This window comes from Pteronotus mesoamericanus, unplaced genomic scaffold (genome assembly GCF_021234165.1).
Source record: "Pteronotus mesoamericanus isolate MK-2021 breed Mesoamerican mustached bat unplaced genomic scaffold, CSHL_Meso_final contig_59, whole genome shotgun sequence".
NCBI lineage: Eukaryota > Metazoa > Chordata > Mammalia > Chiroptera > Mormoopidae > Pteronotus > Pteronotus mesoamericanus.
This window is the reverse complement of record NW_026555206.1, coordinates 6,688,651-6,715,377: the sequence shown is the minus strand read 5'-3', so window position 1 is coordinate 6,715,377 and position 26,727 is coordinate 6,688,651. Positions and strand designations below refer to the sequence as shown.

Here is a 26,727-nt window from a genome sequence, read left to right as displayed (position 1 = left end):
GGGTAACCTTCATAAGAGCAGTTTAGGCAAGGTGCTGGGAGGGAAAGCCTAATTAGAATGAGCTGAGTCATAACATATTTGGAGGAGAAAAACTAGAAACAAAGTACAAGCACTTCTTTTGGCAGGGGGGAGGGAAAAATGGAGCACCAGTTAGAAGGGAAAGTAAAGTCAGTAAAGGTTTTGTTGTTTAATATGAAAGAAGAAAGAGTACACTGATGTGCTGATAAGAGTGATCCTGCATAACGTAAGAGAGAAAAGATGGAATCAGCTACAGAACACTGGAAGTTGTGGCCCTTGCCAAGAAGCATGGTTAGTTCATTCCATAATAACAACAGAAAAATCAGAGTACATGTAGCACAGATGAAGATGGATAAATGTAGGAAAGGAACTTAATTGATGTTATCATCTTATGGCATCTACTGTTTCGGTGAGATGAAAAGCCAAGTTATGTACTGACAGTGAAGAACGCAGAAGGTGGTCTCAGAGGTTTGAGGAGAAGGTTTAAATGATCAACACCTAAGTCAGACTGAGAAACTAAATGAACCTGAAACTATTGCTAAGCAACATTAAGAAACTCATCTGACCTTAATGGTCATTAACTAGAAACAAGAACAATTGCAGCAAAATTAATTTTCCAGCCACTTTCACCAGCAAAAGTGCAAGTGTACAATCAGAGCACCCAAACAAAAAGCAAAAATGGTCAGAACTGAGGGGAAAGACATAGTAAAACAATAACTAGAGGAGATTTCATTAACCCACTTTCAAAACTGGATAAAACAACCAGACAAAAAGATTGATTAAGAAAACAGAGGATTTTCTTATTCCAAACACTCATGGAATATTCTCTAGGACAGATCATGTGTTAGGTCACACAAAAAGTCTTGACAAAACTAAGAATATTGAAATCATTCCAAGTATCTTTTCCAATCACAACAGCATGACTCTAAAAGTCAATAGTAGGAAAACGAAAATTCACAAATATGTGGAAATTAAACAACACACTCTTAAATAACTTAAAGTTCAGAAAAGAAATCACAAGGAAATTAGAAAATATCTTGAGACAATGAAGGCAAAAACACAACATGCCAAAATTTTATCGGGTACAGCAAAAGCAGTTCTAAGAGGGAAGTTTATAGTGGTATATGCCTACAATTTAGAAAGAGAGTGACAGAGACCTCAAACCAACAATCTGTCTCTGTACTTTAAAGAACTAGAAAAAGAAAAACAAACTAGCCCTGACTGGTGTGGCTCGGTTGGGTGAAGGTCCACAAAGCAAAAGGTTGCCAGTTTGATTCTTAGGGCATATGCCTGGGTTGCAGGTTAAGTCCCCTGCCAGGGTGCATAGAAGAGGCAACAGATCGATATTTCTCTCTCACATCAATGTTTCTCTCTTTCTCCCTCTTTTCCCCTTTCTCTACAAATAAGTAAGAAAAACAAACTAAATTCAAAGTTATAAGGAAGAAACTGATAAAAATTACAGGAGAAATAAACAAAATAAAGGATAGAATAATAGAAAAAAATGAAGAAAACTAAAATTTGTTATTTGAAAAGACCAACAAAATTAACAAACCCTTAGACTGGGAGACAATTCAAATAACTAAAACCAGAAATGAAAAAGGAAATATTACAACTGATGCCACAAAAATGAAAATGATTTAAAAGACCATATATTTGTGTGTGTGTGTGTGTTTGTGTATACGCGCGTATGTGTATGTATAAATAATTATACACCAACTGTTTGAAAAACCTAGAATTCCTGGAAACATAAAACCTACCGAGGCAAAAAAACAAAACAAAACAAACAAAAAAACCCTGAAAACCATGTAACTGATAGGAGACTGAATCAATAATCAAAAGTCTCCCAACAAGAAAAAAAAGCCTAGGACAAGATGGTTTCAGTGGAGAATTTTACTAAACATTTAAAGAAGATTTAACACCAATCCTTCTGAAAGTCTTCCAAAAAACTGAACAGGAGTTCATTTTATGAACTCAGCATTAAACTGATAACAAAGACAGATAATAATACCATTGGAAAAGAAAATTATAGACAAATATCCCTGATAAATACAGATACAAAAATCCTCAAACTACTATGAAACTGAATTCAACAGCACATTTAAGGTATTGCACACCATGACCCAGTAGGATTTATCCCTTGGATGCAAGGGTGGTTCAACATAAGGAAAATCAATAAATGTAATATGCTGCATTAACACAATGAAGAACAAAAACATACGATCATCTCAATTGGTGCAGAAAAAACATTTGACAGATTTCAACAACCTTTTCTGATAAAAACAGTATTTCACAAAATATAAAAACATAAATTTTTAACATAATAAAAGTCATACATGAAAAGCCCACAACTAACATCATATTCAATGGTAAAAACTGAATGCTTTTCCTCTAAGATCAGAAACAAGGCAAGGATGACTGCTCTCACTATTTCTATTCAAAATGCATTTGAAGCCCTACACAGAGCAATTTGGCAAGAAAAAGAAACAAGTCGTTCAAATCAGAAAGGAAGGAGTAAAATTATCTCTGCTCACAACATGATATTATATGTGGAAAATCCTAAATAATCCATAAAAACATGTTAGAACTAATAACAAATTCAGCAAGGCCACAAGATATAAAATCTACACACTAGAATTGGTTGCGTTTCTATACAATTACAATGAACAATCCAAAAAGGAAATTAAGAAAACCCCATTTACAACAGTATCAAAAAGAATACAACACTGGATTTCCACTCAAGATGGCAGAGTAGGGAAAACTGTACTTACCTCCTCCCATGGCCATATCTAAATCACAACTAACTCACAGGACCATCACCCTTCAGAATCACCTGAAGACTAGCTGAACAGAACACATATAAGAAAGAACATAAAGAAGCCATGCTGAGACTAGTAGGAGGGGTAGAGATGAGGAATGGGCTGCTCCCACACCAACATATGGCAGTTAGGAATCAAGAGGAATGTATCAGCTGTGGAGAGGCACCCTGAGAAGAAAGGGGTCCCAGCCCCACACTGGATTATTTAACCCAGAACACCAGTGCCAGGAAGAAGAGTCCCCATAACATCTAGCTGTGAACACCAATAGGGATTCCATCTGGATAAGACAATGGACAGGCATCCTCTTAAAAGGCCCACGCACGGACTTACTCACTGACAGACTCACTAGCTCTGAGCTCCAGTTCTGGGGCAGCAGTTTCAGAGTGAGGGATGGAGAAGCTATGATTGTAAAAGAAATGTGGTCAGGTGCTATTTTTCCTTTCTTGAGTCCTCTCCCATCCCAGCTGGCAGGCATAGCCTGGTGCCATATCTCATCTCAACCAACTTGGCTAACACTGCTCAGCCCACCCTCATGATTCTGATATTTCAAACCACCCACCCAAGTACCAACCCAAACCTCATTCAGCACTTATTCCTCACAAGTTGGCAGCCTCAGCCAGTGCTATGTACTTTGTAAAATCTCTCAAAGGCCTACACACCCCAAACAAGTAGCAGCGGCCCCTCATGTGCCCTGCAATTCTTGCTAACCATCCCTGGCACTAAAGGCAGCTGCCCTCTTTGACAGAATGTTCTCTGCCAGGTGCCTCCAAATCCAGCACAGGCACCTATCAACCACAGACTTTTGTAGCTCCTACAATGTGGCCGGGGATGGCACAGGCAGCAGCTGACCTAGACTTACAATGCAGCCTACCCCAAGAGGTCCCAGAACCAACATAATCAGTTGGTCAGCTTCAGACCACAGGAGAGCATCATCATATTAGCTCCAAAAACGACACCCCCAAAGGGTGAACTCAGCAGGCACCACAGCTGCAATGACGTGAATTCTGCTCCATGGGGTCAGCCCCAGCACAATAGTCACTGCTAGTCCTCACAGCCAGTCAGCCTGAGGGTCAATCCCATCTACTGATGTACCAACAATAATCAAAGCTTAACTACATCAGGAGGACACACAACCCACACAAGGGTCTCCTGTGATGCACCTGGCTCATGTAACCACGTAGTCTACACCACTGGGGCCTACATGACACCTACTACCAAGACTGGGAGACACAGCAGGTTAAACTAATAAATAGAAACAAACATGAGGTAGGTGGCCAAAATTGGAAACAAGCAATCTACCAGATGCTGAGTTCAAAACACTGGTTATAAGGATGCTCAATGAACTTAGGGGAAGAAAAATGAAAGCAGCGAGAACTTATACAAAGAGACAGAAATGATAAACCACAACCATTCAGAAGTGAAGACTACAGTAACTGAAATGAAAAATACATTAGAGGCAACCAACAGCAGATCAGATGAAGCAAAGGACTAAATCAGCAATTTGGAAGGCAAGGTAGCAGAAAACACCCAATTACAACAAGAAAAAAGAGACAACAGTGTAAGGGGCCTCTGGGACAACATCAAATGTACCAACATTTGCACCAATGGGGTAACAGAAGAAGAAAACAGAGACCAAAGAATTAAAAACAAAGAATTAAATGATGAAAGGCTCCCTAACCTGGTGGAGGAAACAGACATACAAGTTCAGGAAGCACAGAGTTCCAAACAAGATGAACCCAAGAAGACTCATACCAAGATACATCAGAATTAAAATGGGAAAAGTTAAACACAAAGAGGGAATCTTAGCAGCAAGAAACAAGCAGTTAGTTGCCTACAAGGGAGCTCCCATAAGACTTGTCAGCTAACTTCTCAACAGAAACATTTCAGGCCGAAAGGGACTGGCATGAAAATATTTAAAGTGATGAAAAGCAATGACCTACAACCAAGACTACTTTATCCAGCCCTGATCAGCGTGGCTCAGTTGACTGAGCATCATCCCACAAAGCAAAAGGTTGACAGTTCAATTACGGTCAGGATGCATGCCTGGGTTTTGGGCCTGGTCCCCAGGTGAGGCATGTGAGAGAGTCCACCGATCAATGTTTCTCTCACCAATGTTTCTCTCCCTCCGTTCAAATATAAATAAATAAAATCTTTTAAAAAAAAAAGAAAGACTACTTTATCCAGGAAGGCTATCATTTAAAATCAAAAAAGAAATAAAGAGTTTCCAAGACAAGAGAAGCTAAAGGAGTTCATCACTACCAAACTAATATTACAAGAAATGTTAAAGGTACTTCTTAAAGACTGTATTAAACCACAACCTAGACACAGGATGAGTGTTCACAGCTGCTATCACTCTCTAATGCAAGTTCCTCCTCAACCTCACTGAGCTCCAGCCGAAGGAGGAGAATGAGTAATGAGGTCTCTCTACCCTGACTCGTACAAAGCAGGCTGTCTGCAAATCAACCAGTGGCAAAGCACTAAGGAAGCAACTGGCTACCAAAGCCACTCAAAAGAGCACACCCTCTACTGGAGGGGTGAAGAAACCTCATCATGACAGGCCTGGTACCACGGCACTTAGTGAAATTAGACATTATCAGAAGTCCACTGAACTTCTTTTGCTAACTTCCCTTCCAGCATCTGGGGCAAGAAATTGCTCTGGACTTCAAAACAGATCTGTGCTTCTAGAGTATAGCTATTGGTGCTTTGCAGGAGGTAAGTGAGACCTATCTGGTTAGCCTTTTTGAGGACAGCACCCTGTGTGCTATCCATGCCAAATGTGTAACAATTATGCCCAAAGACATCCAGCTAGCATGCTGCATACAGAGAATGTCCTTAAGAATCCACTATGATGAGAAACATTTCATTCTTCAAAAAAAAAATCCTCTTCTTCCTGTTATTTTTAGTTCTGAACATTAGATATTTTTTCCCCATGGGGTCAAAAGATACCTACATGTATGACTGCAAGTGGAAAATAGGGGACAGAAATCAGGTAGTGGCAGTTTTTCCATTTTCACTGTGTGTGCATTTTTTTATATAACTGTGGGGCATAAAGCATCAGTCAAGTCAAAATGTTTCAGTGAGCAACTAACAATATAAACAAACCTGTTATATTTTTCTAGAAAAAAATAAAATAAAGGCATACGGTGGCTGAATGGATAAGAAAACAAGACCCTTACATATGCGACCCACAAGAGGCCCACTTCAGATTAAAAGACACACACAGACTGGAAGGAATAGAAAAAGATGTTTCATGCAAATGAAATGAAAAAAAAAATCTGGTATAGCAATACTTGTATCAAATACTTGTAAAGACAAAATAGACTTTAAAACAGGAAACAAAGGACACTTCTTTTACAATGGACAAAATATGAAAGCAACCTAAGTGTCCTTCAAAACAGCTGAAGCCCTAAACACTGTGGCTCAGTTGGTTGAGAATGATCCCTCCAAATGGAAGGTCTAGTTTGATTCCCAGTCAGGGCACATGCCTAGGTTGTGGGCACAGTCCCTGGGAGGGGCACAAGCAAGAGGCAATTGATCAATGTTTCTCTCACTCTTTGATGTTTCTCTCCCTCTCTTCCCGGCCCTCCAAGAATAAATGAATGACTTAGGGTCAAGATGGAGGCGTAAGTAAACACAACTTGCCTCCTCACACAACCACATCAAAATTACAACTAAACCATAGAACCACCACTACTCAGAACCATCAGAAGACACGTGGAATGGAAGTCTGACAACTACAGAATTAAAGAAACCACATCTACCCAGACTGGTAAGAGGGACAGAGATAAGGAATGGGCTGGTTCCCACATCCACGCGTGGTGGATAAGTATCTTGGGAATGAGGAGTCCCAGCCCCAGACGAGGCCCTCCAGCCCAGGGTTCCAGTGCCAGGAAGATAGGTCCCCATAACTTCTGGCTGCAAACACCAGTGGATATTGAGTTGGTGGATGAAACTGCTGGAATCCCAAGCAGCTCCTCTTAAAGAACCTACACACGGACTTACACCGACTCACTCCCTCTGAGCTCCAGCACCAAGGTAGCAGCAGCCTGAAAGGCACCAGTGGCATACAGGGAGGAACTGAAATGTCTGGCATTAAGGCAGGAGATGAGGGACAGCTTTCTCCCAGCCATAAGGTAGGCAGAGGCTATTGCTACTTTTGTGGACACTCCCCACAAAAAGCCAGAGGTGGGTACCATATCTAAGACTCCATCAAACAGGCTAACAGTGTCTGCCCTGCCCTGGAGATTCCCTGAGGCTCTGTCCCACCCAGTTTACAGCTGTTAACAGTACCTTTTTCATATAAATGACTGGTCTTGACTCATGCTTCACAACTTCCTAACTCCTTTCAAACAAGCAACAGCTGACGTCAGTGAGCCCCCAGCCCACATACCTCCTGCTAAGTAGTGCCAGTCATGGCACTAGCACCTACCAGCCTAGATTCACAGCTTGACTTCACCTGAGAACCTCCAAGCTCAGCACAAGTAGCAGTCATCTCACACTGCTTTATAGCTCAGGCAGGGTGGCCCTGGACAAAACACAAGTGGGGGCTGACCTTGGCTTGCACCATTCAGGAAGGCCTAGGGCCTGCACACCTTAGGGACAGCTAATAGCCACATCAGAGCACCACCACCCTGCCCCTGAACAGCTGATCCTCCATGGAGGGCAGAGGTTGGTGCTCAGTGGTCACAGCCAGTCCTTGCAGTTGACTGGTCTGGATCCATCCCTCCCACTGAATTTTTAACAGCAATCAAGGATCAACTACAAGAGGAGGGTGTACTCTGCCCACATAAAGGGAACACCTCAAGCACCTAAGTTTGGGTGACAAGGGAGGCTGTGCCACTGGATCCTACAGGACACCTACTACATTAGGCCATGCCACCAGGACAGGGAATTACAGCAGCTCAACCTACTCCACAGAAACACACACAGGGAGGCTGCCAAACTGAGGAAACAAAGAAACATGCTCAAATGAAAGAACAAAACTCCAGAAAAAGAACTAAACATAATGGAGATAAGCAATCCGTCAGATGCAGAGTTCATTACAAGGATGCTCAAGGAACTTAGTGAGGACTTCAACAGCATAGAAAAGATTGTCAGAAACAAAAGATACACTAATTGAAATAAAGAGCAATTTACAAGAGAACAAAAGTAGAATGATGAAGCCAAGAATCAAATAAATGATTTTAAACATACACAAAAAAAACAAACAAAAAAAGCCAAACAAACAAAAAGCAGAACGAGAAGAAAAAAAGATTCCAAAAAACCAGGATAATGTATGCCGTCTCTGGGACAACTTCAAGCATTCTAACTTTGACATCACAGGGGTGCCAGAAGGAGAAGAGAAAGAGCAAAATATTGGAAATCTATTTGAAAAAAATAATGAAAGAAAACTTCCCTAATTTGGTAAAGGAAACAGACACCGAAGTCCAGGGAGCACAGTGAATCCCTAACTAAATGGATGCAAAGAGGCCCGCTCCAAGACACATCATAAGTAAAATGCCAAAAGGTAAAGATAAAGACAATCTTAAAAACAACAAGAGAAAAGGAGGTAGTTATCTACAGGTAGTTGCCCTAAGACTGTCAACTGATTTCTCAAAAGAAACTCTGCAGGCTATAAGGGACTGGCAAGAAATACACAGACATGAAAAGCAGGGATGTACAGCCATGATTGTTATACCCAGCAAAGCTATCATTTAGAATCAAAGGGCAGATAAAGGGCCTCCCAGACAAGAAACAACTGAAGGAGTTCATCATCACCCAATTATTATTATATGAAATGTTAAAGGGACTTAAGAAAAAGATCGTTAACTATGAACAATAAAATGGCAATAAATACTTAAATATCAACAATTGAACCTAAAAAACAAACTAAGCAAACAAGAAGAACAGAGACAGAATCATGGATTCAGAAAGTGTTTTCATGGTTGCTAGATGGGAATAGGGTTGTGGGGGAATGCATGAAGAGGTGAGGGGGTTAAGAAGTACAGATTAGTAGTTACAGAATAGTCACAGAGCTGTAAAGTAGGAAACGGAGTGGCCAAAGAACTTAAAGCGTGACCCATGGACATGAACAAAGGTGCTGGGATTTCCTGAGGGAGTGGGAGGTGTGTGGAGTGGAAGGGTGCAAAGGAGGAAATTTGGACAACAGTAATAGTATAATCAATAAAATACAATTTTAAAAAATAAGTAAAAATAAAAATAATCTTTTAAAAATAAATATACGAACAACTGCATATAGACTACATGGTATACATACACAATAGAATACTACTTGGGCATAAAAGGAATGAGATAACCATTTGCAATATGGATGGACCCAGAGGGAATTATGCTACGTGAAATAAGTCAGCCAGAGAAAGACAAATATCATATTATTTCACTTATATGTGGAATCTTAAAATAAAATAAATAATCAGCCCTGGCTGGTGTGGCTCAGTGGATTGAATGCCGGCCTGCGAATCCAAGGGTTGCTGGTTTGATTCCCAGTCAGGGCATATGCCTGGGTTGCAGACCAGGTCCCCAGTGAGGGGGGCCGTGTGAGAGGCAACCACCCACTGATGTTTCTCTCTCTCTCTTTCTCCCTCCCTTCCCCTCTGTCTAAAAAATAAATAAATAAAATCTTTAAAAAATAAAATAATTAAAACAAAAACAAACTCATAGATACAGAGAACAAACTGATGATTACAAGATGGGAGGCAGGTTAGGAGGCTGGGTGAAAAAGTACAAATTGGCAGTTACAAAATAGTCAAGGAGATCTAAATTAGTACATCATAGAGAATATAATAAAAAATATAACTATGTATGGTGCCAGAGTGGTACTACACTTATTGAGGGGAACACTTCCTAAGTTACGTAAATGCCTAACCATTATGCTCTACACCTCAAAATACATACTATTGTACGTCAACTGTAAATGAAATATAGAAATTTTTATATAAAAAAATAGAGCCTTAGCTGGTGTGGCACAGTGGACTGAGCGCTGGCCTGTGAACCAAAGGGTCACCAGCTCGATTCCCAATGTAGGGCACATGCCTGGGTTGCAGGCCAGGTCCCCAGCAGGGGCTGCAAGAAATGCAACCACACATTGATGTTTCCCTCCCTCTCTTTCTCCCTCTCTTCCTCTCTCTAAAAATAAATAAATCTTTTTTTTAAAAAAAGGCAGTAAATAATCTTAAAAAAATGAAACACACTACTTAGGAATAAAGTTAACCAAGAAGGTGAAAGACTTGTACACTGGAAACTATAAACATTGCTGGAAAACAACTAAAGACACAGGTAAATGGAAAGACATCCTGTGTTCATGGATTAAAACATTAAATATTGTTAAAATGTCCATATTGCCCAAAGTGGTATACAGATTCAATGCAATCCTTATGAAAATCCTAATGGCATTTTTTTTTTTTTGCATAAATAGGAAAAAAACATCTTAAAGTTCATGTGGAATCTCAAAGGACCCTGAATAGCCAAAATACTTTGGAGTAAGAACAACAAAGCTGAGGCCTCCTATTTCCTGATTTCAAAACATATTACAAAGCTACAGTAATAAAAAATTATGGCACCAGCATAAAGACAGACAAATAGACCAATGGAACAGAAAAAAAGGCACCAGAAATAAACTCTTTCCAGTATGGTCAAATGATCTTCAGTAAGGGTGCCAATACCACAAAATGGGAAAAGGATAGTCTCTTCAACAAATGGTGCTGGAAAAACTGAGTATCTACAGTGTAACAGAATGAAGAAGCATCTTTATCTTATACCTCATACAAAAATTAACTCAAAATGGGTTAAAGTCTCAAAAGACCTGAAACTATAAAACTAGAAGAAAATATAGGGGGAAAACTTTATGACACTGGAATAGATAATTTCTTGGATATGACACCAAAAGCAAAGGCAAAAAAAAAAAAATTAAAAACATCTGTGTAGAGGAGGACAGAATCTAAATAGTGTAAAGACAACCTACAGAATCAAAGAAAATATTTGCAAACCATATACTGGACAAGGTGTTAATAACCAGAATATATTGAGGATTCCTGCAAGTCAGTAACAACAAAAAAAACCCAACCTGATTTAAAAATGGGCAACAAACCTGAATAGATATTTTTCCAAAGATGATACAGGCGTATCCCGGAGACATTGCAGGTTCAGTTCTAGACCACTGCAATAAAGTGGTTATTGCAAAAAAGTGAGTCACACAAACTTTTTAGTTTCCCAGTGCATATAAAAGTTATGTTTACACTATAGTCTATTAAGTGTGCAATAACATTATGTCTAAAAAATATATACATACCTTAATTTAAAAATTCCTTATTGCTAAAAAATGCTAACCATCACACAAGCCTGATGGAAAACACAGCTGACAGACTTGCTCAATGCAGGGTTGTCACAAACCTTCAACTTGTAAAAAACACAGTATCTTCAACATGAGGAAGTAAACTGCAATAAAATAAGGTATGTCTGTATAGAAATAGCCAACAGGCATATGAAAGATAGTCAAAATTACTAATTATCAGTGAAATTCAAATCAAAACCACAATGAGATACCACTTAATATCCGTTACAATAGCCAGTATCAGAAAAATAGAAAATAACAAGTGTTTCAAAATGGGGAGAAATTGGAAAGCGACAGACTGTTGGTACACTTATAAAATGGTGCATCTGCTATAGAAAACAATACGGAAGCTCCTCAAAGAAATTAAAATACAGAACTACCATGTAATCCATCAATCTCACTTCTGGGGATATATTCAATAGAACTGAAAACAGGATCTCAAAGAGATATTTGAACAGCCTGTTCACTGCAGCATTATTCAAAATAGCTAAAAAGTGGAAGCAATCTACATCTCCACCAACAAATGAATACAGGGTCTTCTGGTCAAGATGACAAGAGTAGGTAAACAATTTATTCATCTTCTCCCATGGCATCAAAATGACAGCTAAACTACAGACCGCCATCATTGACAACTGCCTGAAGTGTACCTAAAACACTAAGGATACTAAGAAGAAGCCACATCAAGACTGGAAATGAGACATGAATGAGCTAGTCCGTAGGTAACAATATTGTAATAACTATATATGGATTCAGATACATACTTGATTTATCTGGGTGACCACTTTGTACTCGTAGTTATACAAATGTCTAGTCACTATGTTACATACCTGAAACTAATATACTATTGTATGTCACATGTAATTGAAAAATATTAAAAAACAAATATATAGAATATGTGGTATATACACACAATGTAATATTATGCAACCTTTAAAAATTTAGAAAATCTAACTTTCCCATCTCTCAGTTCTGCATAGCTGCACTTGTTTGCACACGTGTGGCTTTTGTAATGAGGAGAGAGAAAGGATCAGGACCTTAGGTTGGCCTCACAGTGGCCATTCTTTCCTGGAGGGGCACAAGAGAGCCTAAGAAAAGGGAAAAAAAATTTAGGAAATCCTGGAATATGCTACAAACATGGATGCACCTGGAGAACATTATGCTAAGTGAAAAAAGCCAATCACAAAAACACAAATAATGCATGATTTCACTTGCATGCAGAATCTAAAGTAATCAAACTCATAGTAACAGAAAATAGAATGGTGGCTGACAGGGGCTGGGGCTCCATAGAGGGAAACAGGAAGTTGTTCAATGGGTACAGAGTTTCAGTCAGGCAAGATGTAAAAGTTCTGTAAGTCATCTGTAACAACAATGTGCACATAATTAATGATACTGTACTGTATACTTGAAAACTTGAGGGTAAATTTATGTGAATTTTTTTAACATAAAAACTGCACATTGTTTTTATGTTAAAATTGGCTGATGTGGTTCAGTAGTCTGAGTGTCAGCCTGTGAACCAAAGGACTGCAGGTCCAACTCCCAGTCAGGGCACATGCCTGGGTTGTGGGCCAGGTCCCCAGTGGGGGGTGCATGAGAAGCAACCATACACTGATGTTTCTCTCCCTCTCTTTCTCCCTCCCTTCTCCTCTCTCTAAATAAATAAGTGAAATCTTTTTTTTTCTTTATATTTTATAAAGTGCAGAGTAGGCACAACTGGATTTATCCAGCACTGGAATTTTACCAACCAAGCAATGTAGGGTGGGAAAGGGTGTTGAAAATATTTGCAACTGAACACTTAGGACTGATGATAAGATTTAAACTGAATAAGGGTGAGAATATAAGGAGGAGTGTGGTAAGAAACAGTGAAAATGTAATAGGATCAATGGGTTATAGGTCCCAGTGAGGAAAAAAGATTGTACTAGAAGACATGAGCTGGAAAGGTTAACAAGTGATTATTAGAGAGTATGGTACTTGAAATTGTAATTATGGAAGGAGTTACAGTTACTATAATAAATAATAAGCATTTAATAATATGCATATAATAAAAAGATCTGCAGTATGAAGAACAGTGGAGGACACTGGAGATGGTCAAGAAATCAAAAGCCAGGAAGGCAGTGGAAGAATCACCCAAATGGATGATGAGATTATAAAGAATTAGAATAAAGTAGTACTGGAGATGGTGAGCAGTGTAAGAGAAAATCTTCATGGAATAAGAGAGGCATAAAGAAAGAGTAAGCCAAGGTTCCATGGAATGCTACAAGGAATAGTAGTAGGTGCTACTGTCTGATGAGGAGATTCTAAGTTATGTTTTTTGTTTGATGTTAAGTAAGGTGGGAGGGAGAGTGCTGTGGAAGCAGCAAAGAGGGGCAAGGAGGACAACCCATCTCCAGGATCAAAGGTGAAGTAGTCAGGAAGAGAAAATTCCACCACCTGAATGGAACGCGAAAGACTTTAGAGTCCTCCAGTGTGAAGCAAGTTTCAGTTGCAGCAGTTCTCATAAGTGTCAGGAGATCCATTAACTTAGGAAAAAAATTACATCTGTGATTTCACTAACCTCTAACTGAAATTTAAACCTAATTATTTAATTAAGAGAAAAGGCAAAACCCAAGGTAGTATTAGCAGTACCTGTAGCTCTATAACCAAAAGAAATTGGATATTTTTATCAAATTACATTGTTGCAGAAAACTCAAAGTATTATTTTTGCTTATCATTATTTTTAAGAAAGGGCAGTTAAAACCCACCACTGGGTTACTTAATGAGTTAATAAAAGAACATATATGCTATATCCAAAAATTTTTAATGACTTTAATAACAGATTTCAATATTGTTGGCTTCCTTTGTAATCCAATGTACTTTATTTTCTACATTTAACAACATTAATCTTGAGAAGAGGGACAGTTATGCTAGCTTTGAAGAGCACCTTCGCTCTTGCATTTTCTTTCTTTCCTCTGGAAATGTGTGACATGGGAACCATCAATTTTAGCCTTATAAAAACATCTGACCCTTTTAAAAGGTACATACATCTTTGACAATGTTTCTATTTCTTCATCAGCTACTCGATAATCAAGCTTTTTTTCCTACTTATCAACTTCAATAATTTATATTTTTCTAGGAAATAATTCATTTCACCCAATTCACAGGAGTGGTATATATAATATTCTAAGGCTTTCATCTTGGTGTTTATAGCAATGTCTCTAGCTCCCTTTTAGTATTTACTTCTAGCATGTTTTCTTCCTAGTCAGATTTGCCCAGAGTCTGCCAGGTTTTGAACGTACTGATGAAGAGTTGTTTTGTTATTCATTAATGTATGATTTTATATTAATTTTTTAATTCTACTTCATTTGGGTTAATTTTGTAGCTCTTAATCAGCTTGAACTGAATACCTTGTTCATTCAGCTTTAATCTTACTTGTTTATTAATATGTAATTCATTTGAATTTCTCATAAAGTTATACTTTGGCTACATTAATATGCTGTACTCTCACCATAATTAACTTCTAAATTGTGTGACTTCAGTTACATTGTCTTTCTAAGCTTTTTTTTAAAGATTTTATTTATTTATTTTTAGAGAAGGGAAGGGAGAGAGAGGGAGAGAAACATCAATGTGTGGTTGCATCTCGCATGCCCCCTACTGGGGACTTGGCCTGCAACCCAGGCACGTGCCCTGCACTGGGAATCAAACCACTGACTCTTTGGTTCACAAACTGGTACTCAATCCACTGAGCCATACCAGCAAGGGCTCTAAGCTTTTTAAAAGGTAGGTCTCTTCCTCTCCCCTGAAAAAACAGGTATTTTTGTTTTGGGTTTATGTTCTTGTTTTTTCTATACATTTATGTTTGAGGTGGGGGCTGAGGCATCCTATTGCTCTTAATTTCTATTGCATTCTGGTCAGAAATTATAAGTATAACCTACTTGATTTTTGCTTTCAAAACTCTGCTAATTTTCTTTGTGGCACAAAATATGCTCACCTTTTTTAATATGCCATGTGTTCGGAAAACATATATTCTCAAGAAATCTATGTATGTGCAGGAACTACAGCCTTCATTAAAAATCTAGAACTAAGAAATGGAAAGCCACTAAACACTAGCAACAGAGTTTTTTTTTTTCTCCTCAAAGCTACACAATACCTTATTTCTGCAATGCATCTCATTTATTCTTCTCTCTAAAGATCAACCTCTGATGGCCCAGCAATGTGAATCCCATCACCCTTGACTAGAAGCAAAGCCTCTGTGCCTAATTAGGGCTGAGCATTTCAATGCTAACTCTGGTCCTCCAGTGAGTGCCCCAAAAATAATTTCCTAGGCAAAACAAGTGGATCAGGGGTCCAATCTCGCTCAATTTTGGCCAGGAAAAGCAAGGTCACTGATGTAAAGACTTTTTAAAGCTCACTCATGGCCAGATCTTTTCTTCCAACAACACAGAAGAACTACTAGTTCTGACTGGTGAAGTTACATAATTTCTAGTTAAAGGACCTTCCAGTGTTCTCTTACACAGAAACCAAGAAAGCCATGTGATCCAGAGGTATAGCTGCAAGATGGTAAACGCTCTGACAGGCTTAATCTTAACAGCCCACTTAACCCAAACTGGACATGGAGTAAGAAACTTCACTCTGTCAAGCCACTGAAATTTGTGAATTTTCTCTATTAATGAGACATACTTTAGCCTACCCTGATTAATAATGTCTTGTTAACACCTCCCAGAACTGTGGGGAGGTCAAACTCCCTGATATATTCTCTATTTATAATAAAACTGACATCTCTAGTACAAATGAAATTTGGAGGAGAGTTTCCTATACTCTCCAATTTTTTCTAAAAATAATGCATATTGTTTACACAACCATAGGAAGATACTCTTTAACATCCTAATAAAAGTTTCAATAGCATTAGCACCTTGGAACTAGGAACTTACCATTCATTATCTAATCTAGCCATAAGCACTTTTATTCTGTAGAACACAGCACTGAGAGAGAACTAAACCATATCCTAAATAACACTATCCAACTAGTTAGTACTGGACTAAGGATAATTACTCAGACCTGTGGATTATTTAAGTAATCAAAATAATACATTTTAGGATTTATCCCTTCATCTTTTTAAAATATAAGTATATTTTCTATGATTCTCCACTGGTCTATTTCCCCACCTTATTTTAATCAGTTATTTATGTATCTCACTACATTCTGAACCCAAATTAAATAAGCTTAGGTCCCTTGATTCACTCTCCTCCAAACTTTTCTTTCTTAACACCAATGTAACACTGTAATCACATAACTGAGTGGGTTTGTGGTTTTGTTCTTTTTTTAATGCTGGTTTCCCTCATTAGAGTACAAGCACCATAAAAGCAGAACTCAGGACTATTCATCATTATATAACCAAGTCTGGGCAGACTCTGGTCCATAACAGGTGGTCATTACAAACTTATCAATTTGAATTACACTTTCCAAGCCTTAAAGAATTTTAAATTATTACTGAAACTAAAACTGATCATCTTGGAATTCCTGTCACTGCTTCATCAGAAAGCCTGTTTCTACTTAGAAGAGTTAAGAGGTTCTATGGAAGGGCCAAGAAAATAGGAGGTTTTCATAAAGCGTACTGAAATAAAGCCCCCTAGAAATCAAGTAAACTAGGAATCAAGCTTTGGGGAAAAGGGAGTTCAAAATAGGAGACAAAGTTAAACCTATTTGCATCAACCATACCTTTCCTTCTATTAAAAAAAAAAAAGGAATTTGATGTAAAACCGTAAAATTAAATTTCCCACCCTGATAGGTGTGTCTCAGTTGGTTGGGCATTGGTCCAGCAAAGCGAAAGCTCGCCAGTAGATTCCTGGTCAGAGCACATGCCTGGGCTGCAGGTTCCGCTGGGATACAAGAGGCAACCAGTCAATGTTTGTCGCTCACATTGATGTTTCTCTCCATCTCTTCCTCCCCACATTCCCTTCTCTCTAAAAATAAATAAGTAAAATCTTTTTTAAAAAAACTAATATTTCCGCATACTCCAAGACATCAAAATTGAGATGGAGGAAATCCCAATCATTTTAATTTCTAATGATGGACATTTCAATTGTTGATTTTTGGCCCTTTCTGCTTTTCTAATATATATGTTTTTAAACTGTAACATTTCCTATAGGTATAGAATTAACTATATCCCGAATTTTAACATGACATATATTTTTATTATTATTGAATCCAAAATAATTTCTAATTCCTTTGTAACTTATTTGACTCTTGGGTTTTTTAGAAGTACACTGCTTAATTTCAAAGATTTTTCTCATCTTTTGTTATTGATTTCTAACTTAACTCCATTATGGTCACAGGACATCTGTGAATGAATTTCAATCTTTTTATATTTATTGAGGCTTGTTTTATAACCTGGCAAGTGGGTAATATGTTTATCCTTATTAGGTATGTTATTCTATATACATTTATTAATATTAGGTAAAGTTTATGTATATACAAATATAAAATATTTAGGTTATATAAATAAAATATTAGGTTAAGTTTTTCATTGTGTTATTCAACTTTCTATATCCTTACTATTTTTTTTGTCAATAGTGTGATTGCAGTCCCTGATCAAAAATTTTAGGTAACTTAGACAGTGCTTACTTTGAGTCAGATATGGTTCTAAGATATACATACAGCTGCTCCACGGGAAGATAGGGACCATTATTCCAACTTTAGAGATGAGGAAACACAGATGCCAAAATGATAGTTGCACAGCTAAGAAGCAGAATTGGGATGTAAAGGCAAGCAGAGTCCATGCTCTTAACATACGTACGTACGTACGTGCGTGTGTGTGTGTGTGTGTGTAGACAGATAGATAGATAGATAGATACACAGTCTCTCTGGAAAATGTCCAACCACTGTTAATATATCAAGAAGTTTGCATGACACTGATGTAACCTGGCAGCCAAGGAGAGTGGACTGTAACGCACATGCATGAACAATGATGACTTCACTGTTCTAGTCAGTGGGAGCAGTAGACGCTATTGAGTGAGCATGTGTACTGTGTGGCTGTTCACGTTCAAAATGACTGAGTGAGTAGAGCTACAAATCTGCATCAAATTTTGTGTTAAGCTTGGACAGTCCTCAGTGGAAACTATTCAGATGATTCAGGAGTCAGGAGACCACAGCTGTGGACAACCAGTGACTGGCAGCTTCATCACAACAATGTGTCCACTCATTCATCACATCTCCTGTAGGGTTTTTTGGCGAAACATCAAATTACCAGGTGACTCTGACTCCCTACAGCCCAGATTTGGCACCCTGCAACTTCTGGCTTTTCCCAAAACTAAAATCACCTTTGAAAGGGAAGAGATTTCAGACCTTAGATGAGATTCAAGAAAATACGACAGGGCAGCTGATAGTAACTGGGAGACTTGTGTGAGGTTCCAAGGTGCCTACTTTCAAGGGGACTGAGGCATCATTGCCTTTTGTACAATGTTTCTTGTATCTTCTTCAATAAATGCCTCTGTTTCTCATACTACATGGCTGGTTACTTTATGGACAGACATACATAAAATAATGATCCTAGGATAAAATGTTTTACCTAAAGTAAAAAAAAAAAATTACTGAAAGTGTCAAAAAAAATGGTTAAGAACAAATTTTTATCAGTAATGCTTCAGGTGTGAATTTACAAAGAACACAAATATTGCATATCCTCAGGGAAAGGAAATATGCAAAAATATTAATAGAAAAAGAAGACTGAAAAGAACTATATTAAACATTAACAATGGTTATTATGAGATGTTGAAGATGCTTTTCCTTTTGTTCTACTTTTCCATGTTTTCCAAATGATGTACAGGTAATCACTATTATCAAAAGGAAAAACTGAAGCATGTTCTATAATCACTGACTGAATTGACAGTGCTCTGTCTTAATTTTCACCTTAAGAGATAAAAAATGTTAGGAAGACAATTAAAAATCACAGGAGATAATGGACATAAAAGTGCTCTGTAAACTACAGAGTTGTACAATACAATTGCTAGTAATTACAAAGCATTCTAGGACTAAATAAAATAACTCTTTCATGCTTTCCCTTTTCAAATTCCAACTGTTTTAAAAACCTGGTCATTTTAAAATTTAAGTACTCTGAACAAATACAGAAGACTTTATTTTTGAAGGACAAATATTAAAGTGTCACATATCCTTGAAAAGCAACAAAAAGGAAAGTTAACAACAAATAGGAACATCACATTCTTTCAGTATCAATAAAACTCTCCTGATCTGTAATTCAATAAAATGTTGATTCAGCCCTAAAGGTAAAAACAGGAAACCTAAATATAACCCCCAGAAGTGATCTATTATTTTTAGAAAAGAATTTTTTTAACTCCTAAAAAGGGTAATTCATTATACACATATTGTACAACTAAAGATGTACATATCATAGCTAGTGACAAGAAAATATGCTCAGTCTATTTATGTTTCCTTTCAAAGTTTCTTTTGCTATTTCTGCAACAGAACCTATGAATAAAGAATGCGCAGCTGTCTAGCAGATGTATAGTTTCAGTGTTTAGATTCCATTCTTTCTAGCTTCATTCTGCTAGAGGTTTTGAATTTACTATTTCCATATGGTTTTCGACCTCCCTAAGTTTAGGTTCTACCTCCCCACATCTTATTCTATTTCTGTCTGTTATTATAGAAAAACATCAAATTTGAAACATCATCTTAACTTTTTTTAAAGCTTTAAAGATGCAAAGATGAAAAAAGGAGGGAGAATACACTGGAAAAAAAAGATGATCACATAACTAATCAAATTTCAAAACCTTTCTATTTCTATTCATTTATTTTTATTTTTTCACTTGTAGCAAGGATTACTACCAAACTCCACTCACCAAGCCAAAGACCCTTTGTGGTTTTAGCAAAAAACCTGCCCCTAATGTAGTGCACTACCTACACTGGTGAATTCATTTCTATTTCTAGTTAGATAACTCCCCTCCTTGTTCCCTTAATTCTAAGATTCTTAAATTTCAGGTTCAGCCATTCAGGTTTAATGCATGAATAGAATGTCAGTTTAAGACACCTACTTTACTCAGATTCTTAAATTATGATACAAACATTTAGTAAGTTTTTTTTAACTTACACTGTATATACCAAAATTTTTATAAAGGCTGTCTTTGAGTAGTATGAATATGAGGGATTTTTACTATTTTTCTTGGGGTTTTTCTGTGTTTAAAATGGTGAGCATTAACTTTTATAATTAGGAGGCAAAAAAGGCTTTTGTTTTGTTTCGAAGAGAAACCTGCAAAGAAAGAGGTTATTTTCAATGTCTACATGACATAACAAATTATGTTTAAATAATTTCTATGGAACAAGAAACAATTTAACAATATCCCAGAAGACTGTCTCAGCATCATGATGATTGATGTAAAATCATGATGATGAAACCAGTAAAAAAACTGGTTTCATTTCTCAACCTGTTTGGTTTCAAAAACTGCCCCATAGAACCTCTTTCATTTTCAATTAATAAGGCAGTATTTTAAATCTTTTCTTCTTCCTGTTCTCTCAGAGGGTAGATTTTAAATGTATTTTAAGAACTACAAATAACATGGTTATGCAAATATCTACCCAATTTCAACAGCTTTAAAAATAATAGCCATGGTAAAGCTACAAATTAAAGCTTGTCTGTATGATCATTATCAACAATTAAAGTTACATATATCAGAAATGAGATATATAATTGAACACTAATTTAAAAAATATTTATAGAAAGGGTTACGCATAAACATTCAAAATGCAACTGTATTCCACTGACATTTTTAATACTTTTTTCTACAATACAGAAGAAACATTAGGCAAGTCACAGAGTATCCCATGAAAAGTTTCTAACAAACTTTAAATATTAAAAATAGAAGTTAATTCTTAAAAGTCAATCAAATTCAACCCATCAAATATATTATCTAGACCTTGTATCAAGATGTTTTACCAGGTACCTCAGGTAGCAAACACGGGTAAACTCATCTATTCTGCATGGAGAATATGGAATAAAAGCAGACAAAAATAAAGTAAAATGTGTGTATGCATGTGCATGCGCCTGTGTGTAGTATACAACCTCATCCTAAAATAACCATACTCATTTGAGAATGAATATAATTCTGTGATTAAAAACACTGACTATAAAGTCAGACTACCTGGGTTTGAATCCCAGCTCTGCCACTTACTAGCTGTACAACCCTTGACAAGTTATTTAATCTTTACAGCCTCATTTTTCTCATGTAAATGTATCATGTAAAGGGAACTGATAATATCTATTGAATACTTCACAGAATATTTGTAAGGAGTAAATGGGTTAATATGTATAAAGCACTTAAAACAGAGCCAGGCACAAAATACTAAGGAAAATATTTTGAGTATCATCTGATCAATCCAATTCACCTCAATCTTGTATTTTATCACTCTAGATTATTTTAAACCAATTTACCTTTTTTATGTGAATAATGGCTAAAAATGAAAACTTCATAAATTCAAAATCTCATATACAATAAAATATAACTAATGCCTTTTATTGTTTTTTATTTTATTTAGTATTTCCAAGGTTTGATAAACCCCAACAGCTCCATAAAAATTAAGGAATAAGCCCTGATCTGTGTGGTTCAGTTGGTCGGATGTCATCCCACAGAGCAAAAGGTCACCATTTGATTCCCAGTCAGGGCACATGCCTGGGTTGCAGGTTCAGTCCCTGCATAGAGGCAACCAATCAACGCTTCTTTCTCACATTCATGTTTCTCTCCCTCTCTTTTCTTCTTCCTTCCTCTCTCTCTAAAAACAAATAAAATCTTTTTTTAAAACAACTAAGAAGATATTTTCCTTAATGTCCAACTAAAAAGGTTATCAATTTATAAATTTGAAAGTTAGAATTAAATAAAATATGCCTAATACTAAAATTGTATTAATTAGAATTATGATACCTTTGGAGACAAAACTATTAAGATTAAATGATCCTGTACAGCAGCAGTTCCTCAAATAATGTTTCATTCAAGGTCCTATCATTATAAAGTTGATGAGATGTCATAAGAAACCTGAATAATTCTGTTAAACAGTGTCACCCCCATAAATTCAATAAAAAAGGAGAAAAACAACTCCTGTTTTTATCATTTAGCCCATGGTAAAATTGTTATATGTCGTTTTCCTTCAAGTTGCAGAACCTATCAACAACATACAGTAAGGACTATATAATATTCTAATAGCTTTATACAGAGAAAAGAATGAGGTCTGATATCAGAGAGGTTTCAGTAGGAACTTAAGCTGATATTTATGAAACTTTAATAGAGGGTCTAAAATTGATACAAACATGAGAAAGGTTATTTTTCTCCAGTTTCTACCCACAACTATTGTTGGTCCAATTTCCCTGTTTTATCCCTGAATCACATCTGGAACAATTCCTACAGCTTTCCAGTAGCTTTTAGTTATTAGAAAGTCCACTCCAATTTACTACTATGTGAAAGTTTCATCTTTAATCTTACAATCATTCTCTTCCTCTCCAAACTCAAGCTTGACCATCCTCCAAGAAAGGGGTGTGGTCTGATCTAGTGGGGAGGGAGAGTAAATTGTCTCAGCAGCTGAGCACTTTTGTGGTTGTTACTACTTCCCTAATACTGACTATACTGTCTGTATCACAGGCAGCCAAAATGATGGCTTTTTTCCTGGGGTGAGGGACACATTTCCCTACTTAAAGATATGCTTCATCTCAACTGCTTCTATTTTTGCTCCCTTCTCCATCAGAGCCAGCCCTGTCAAGATGGCTGAAACCTGGTTACCTTCTGTATTAACCATCTGAACATAAATTCAAAACAAATACAGGCTGTTTCACTGCCACGCCCTCTGTCCATATTGAGATTTCTCTCCAATTTTCTTTCTCCCTTGCTCAAATAAGCACAGATAAACCAATCAGCTGCATAATGACCATCATCTAGGTAATGAAATGTTCCACTGCATTTTCTGCCAGTAGTCCTACCCTGGTTCTCTTAGACCTCCCCACACTAAGCTTCTAAAGAAAGGTCATCCCAAGGGAGGAAGAAAGGAGCAAGAACTACAGTGCTCACCAAAGACAAACTAGCTTCTGCTGTGATACTGCACACAATTTCCCACCCCCTCAATCTTCTGGATGGTTTCTGTCACATCTTAGTAAGTCCTGGAGAGGATTTGAGCCACTAAGTGCTTGGGTTTTCTTTATAACTTGGATTCTTGACTCCACTTTATACTTAACTGAGGTCCTAGTCCCCATTCTAGGTAACTAGGAAAAGTCTGATTTCTACTTACTTTTTGCTCTTAACTTTTTTGACCTTGGTAGAACAATTAACTTTCATTAGCCTCAGATTCTTGAGGTACAAATAAATACAAAGGAAGGAAAGCAACAAAACCTCCTATGTCAATTTTCCAGTACTACTGAAATACAGAAGTACTTTGCAAATTCAAATATTAATATGAACAAAAGTAACACCTTCAGAAGATATAGGAATTAGACGTAATTTTCCAGGACTGCTATACATGCACCCATTCAAATATGCTTTTGAAGATAAAAGTGACCTCAACTTCTCTTGCACAAATATTCACCTATATTAACATTTATTAAGCATTCCAATGTGACAAGAACAGTGTTCAGTGTTCAACTGCACTCATTCATTTAGTCTTTACAGTAACCCTGTGAAAGAGGACTATTATTATTCTCATTGAATGTATGAGGAAATAAAGCTTAGAAAGAGTACTTACTTTGGTGAAAGGTCACAAACCTAGTAAACAATAACCAGTAAAGTACAGAACACAATAAATATATAAGTGGATAACTAAACATACAAATAATTCAAGGTTTAATGACACTTGCAGGTTATCTGAAATGCAAATAAGAGAAAGCCATAGTAGTCTTATCAAGATTCCTTCATTCTTTAAAGATATTAGCACCTTTGTACAAAGAGTTTACTTTGTTCTCTTGTCTCTTCTCAGTGATGTGAACAGGGCAACCTGTGACAAACCACAAACTATCTTTTATGCAAATTAATAAGACGGTAAGAAAGAAGAGAAACAATGAATAACTTTAGGAAGAATAAAGGCTTAGTCAATACAATCAGAGTAGTTATGCCACTCAACAAAATAGCATTACTGTAGGAATATATTCAGGGAGAGATGGGTGCCTCTCTAATAGTATATTCTACTTCATCTAACAAAATTTTGAGAAATACAATTTGAAAAATATAGCTTAAAAAATTTTGACTTATACCCTTTATATTTGAAATACATACTTAAATTTGTTTTTATACAGAGGAACTTCACTTGTTTCTTATCCCTTGTCCTAACAGCCAGAAACAATCAATCTCGCCATTGTCAGGGAGAAAAAACTTCTCCCCTACAGAATATAAATTCAAAACAAATATACACCCTCTTATATTCTGAAGCTGGGGGCCTGCAAATTAAACTGACAAAAGACTTCTCCCCTACAGAATATAAATTCAAAACAAATATACACCCTCTTATATTCTGAAGCTGGGGGCCTGCAAATTAAACTGACAAAAGACAGATTAGCAAGAGAAAATACAGAGTTTACAGAAAAATGTGATTCAAGGCCATCAGAATTTCGGACTTATATACCATTTTAGTAGGAAAAATGGAGGGGAAGAAGGGCAGTTAAAGGAAAACTTTTAGGAAAGATAAAAGGATCCCTAAGTGAATAGATAGAAAATATGATCTTTCTGTGACAAATGCCATTTAGACGTGGTAACCACTTTTCCTCTCTTCTCTCTACTGATGAGAGTTGAATTTCCCTTGTCTCAAAACTCTGGGGAGCAAACTTATGACAACTGATTCTGAGAGGCTCTGCTTTAGGCAGATAAGGGAGTTCAGGGGGAAAAAAGCCTATTCTCAACTACTTCCAGTTGAAAATAATTTTTATGCCACAGTGGTATGTATTATATACCCCTTTACCATCAATACATACAGATATCTGAACACTTACAAAGCACTGCATTAGTTGACAAAATGTTAAGGCAAAATTCAGCTGCTAAAGAGCTTATAAAATAAGTTGAGAGTATAATTTAAACTTTTAAATTTTGTTTTTCTAATATTCTTACAATAAGCAAGGAAATTTTTATATATCATAAACAAAAATACAAAACAAACTGACAAATTTTAAAAATGCAACATGCCGCCCTGGCCAGTGTGGCTCAGTTGGTTGAAGACCAAAAGGCTGCGGGTTCAATCCCTGGTTGGGGCGAACACAAGAAGGCAGCCAATCAATTTATGTCTCTCTCTCTCTCTAAACCCCCCTTCCCTCCTTCCGTCTCTGAAAAGAAGTGAAAAAAAAAGAAATGTTCTTGGGTGATGATTTAAAAAAAATGTTTTTTATGTACAACATGCCAAAGAAAGAGATAATAATTAGAAAATTGAACAAAGGACAGAAAAATGAAAAGAGCCAACAAACATATAAACCCTGCTCAACCTTACTCAAAATCAAAGAAACACAGATTAAAACTATAATACTGTTTTTTCAGCTGGCAGACTGGCAAAGATTAAAACAGACTGATGTTATTATGTGTTGGTGAGTCAGGGGAGAACATAGTAAAACACTGCTGCTTGGAATGTGAATAGCTGCAAAGATTTTTCAGAGCAGTCTGGCACTACATCAAATCTGCATGACTTCTCTTACAGTAAATTCATGTCTAAGAATTCATCCTGCCCTGGGGTGGCGTGGTTCAGTGGACTGAGTGCCAGCCTGCGAACCAAAAGGCCAATGGTTCAATTCCCAGTCAAGGCACAGGCCTAGGTTGCAGTCCAGGTACCCAGTGGAGGATGTGTGAGATGCAACTGAGCTATTTCTCTCTCACACATCGATGTTTCTCTCCCACTTTTTCTCCCTCCCTTCCCTTCTCTCTAAAAAATAAAATCTTTTTAAAAATTAAGAATTCATCCTATAAAATAAAAATAGTCTCACAGGATATGTACATGTTTCACAGTATTGTTTGTAATTCAAAAAAATAGAAGCAATTTAAACACTCATCAATTGGGGATTGGTAAATAAAATTAAAATATATTCATAAAATGGAATACTACTTGGCTACTAAAAAGAGTGAGGAAAGCGACAGTTACTGATATAAAAAGTTTGCCTGTATATTAAGTGAAAACAAAGTTAAAGAAAAGGAAGCACAAGTATGGCTCCACTTTTGGAAAGGAGAAGAGGTTAAGACAAAAAAGAAGGGAAGACAATGGAAAAGAAAGATTATGCTTATATCCGTACTCTAACCATTATAATCTGCGAGGGCTGAGGTAGGGTACAAAAAGACTTTCACTTTCTACCATATCTATATTGTTTGAAGTTTCAACCACAAATAGGTGTGACTTCTATAAACAGAAGAAACAGGGTAAGGTTCTATGGTAATATACAGTTAGGGAAACTATTTGGAATTCCATTAGGTTAAAACCTGAGAAGGCCTGTGGTAAAGGAATCTAGTATATTTACAGATGGCACAAGACACACCAAAATACTGCCCAAATTAAAGATGCAAAGGTGTTACCATATTTTGCTGTGTATAATGTGCTCCTGTGTATAATGCACACCCACATTTTTGTGCACATTATACACAGGAT

At 36.9% G+C, this 26,727-nt stretch overlaps 1 protein-coding gene, 2 non-coding genes and 1 pseudogene across 4 annotated transcripts in view; 2 read left to right on the top strand and 2 right to left on the bottom strand.

Moving 5' to 3' along the window:
* Window positions 1-26,727, top strand: part of LOC129076316 (PDZ domain-containing protein GIPC1-like) — a 140,106-nt pseudogene that overhangs the window by 88,362 nt on the left and 25,017 nt on the right.
* BMPR1A (bone morphogenetic protein receptor type 1A) overlaps window positions 1-26,727 on the bottom strand; it is a 179,899-nt gene that overhangs the window by 140,526 nt on the left and 12,646 nt on the right. The window lies entirely within an intron of this gene.
* LOC129076339 (small nucleolar RNA SNORA64/SNORA10 family) lies at window positions 12,121-12,247 on the top strand. Its single transcript, XR_008529740.1, has one exon. It is a non-coding gene; the product is annotated as a small nucleolar RNA SNORA64/SNORA10 family (small nucleolar RNA).
* Window positions 19,954-20,111, bottom strand: LOC129076343 (small nucleolar RNA SNORA62/SNORA6 family). The gene has a single exon (XR_008529744.1). It is a non-coding gene; the product is annotated as a small nucleolar RNA SNORA62/SNORA6 family (small nucleolar RNA).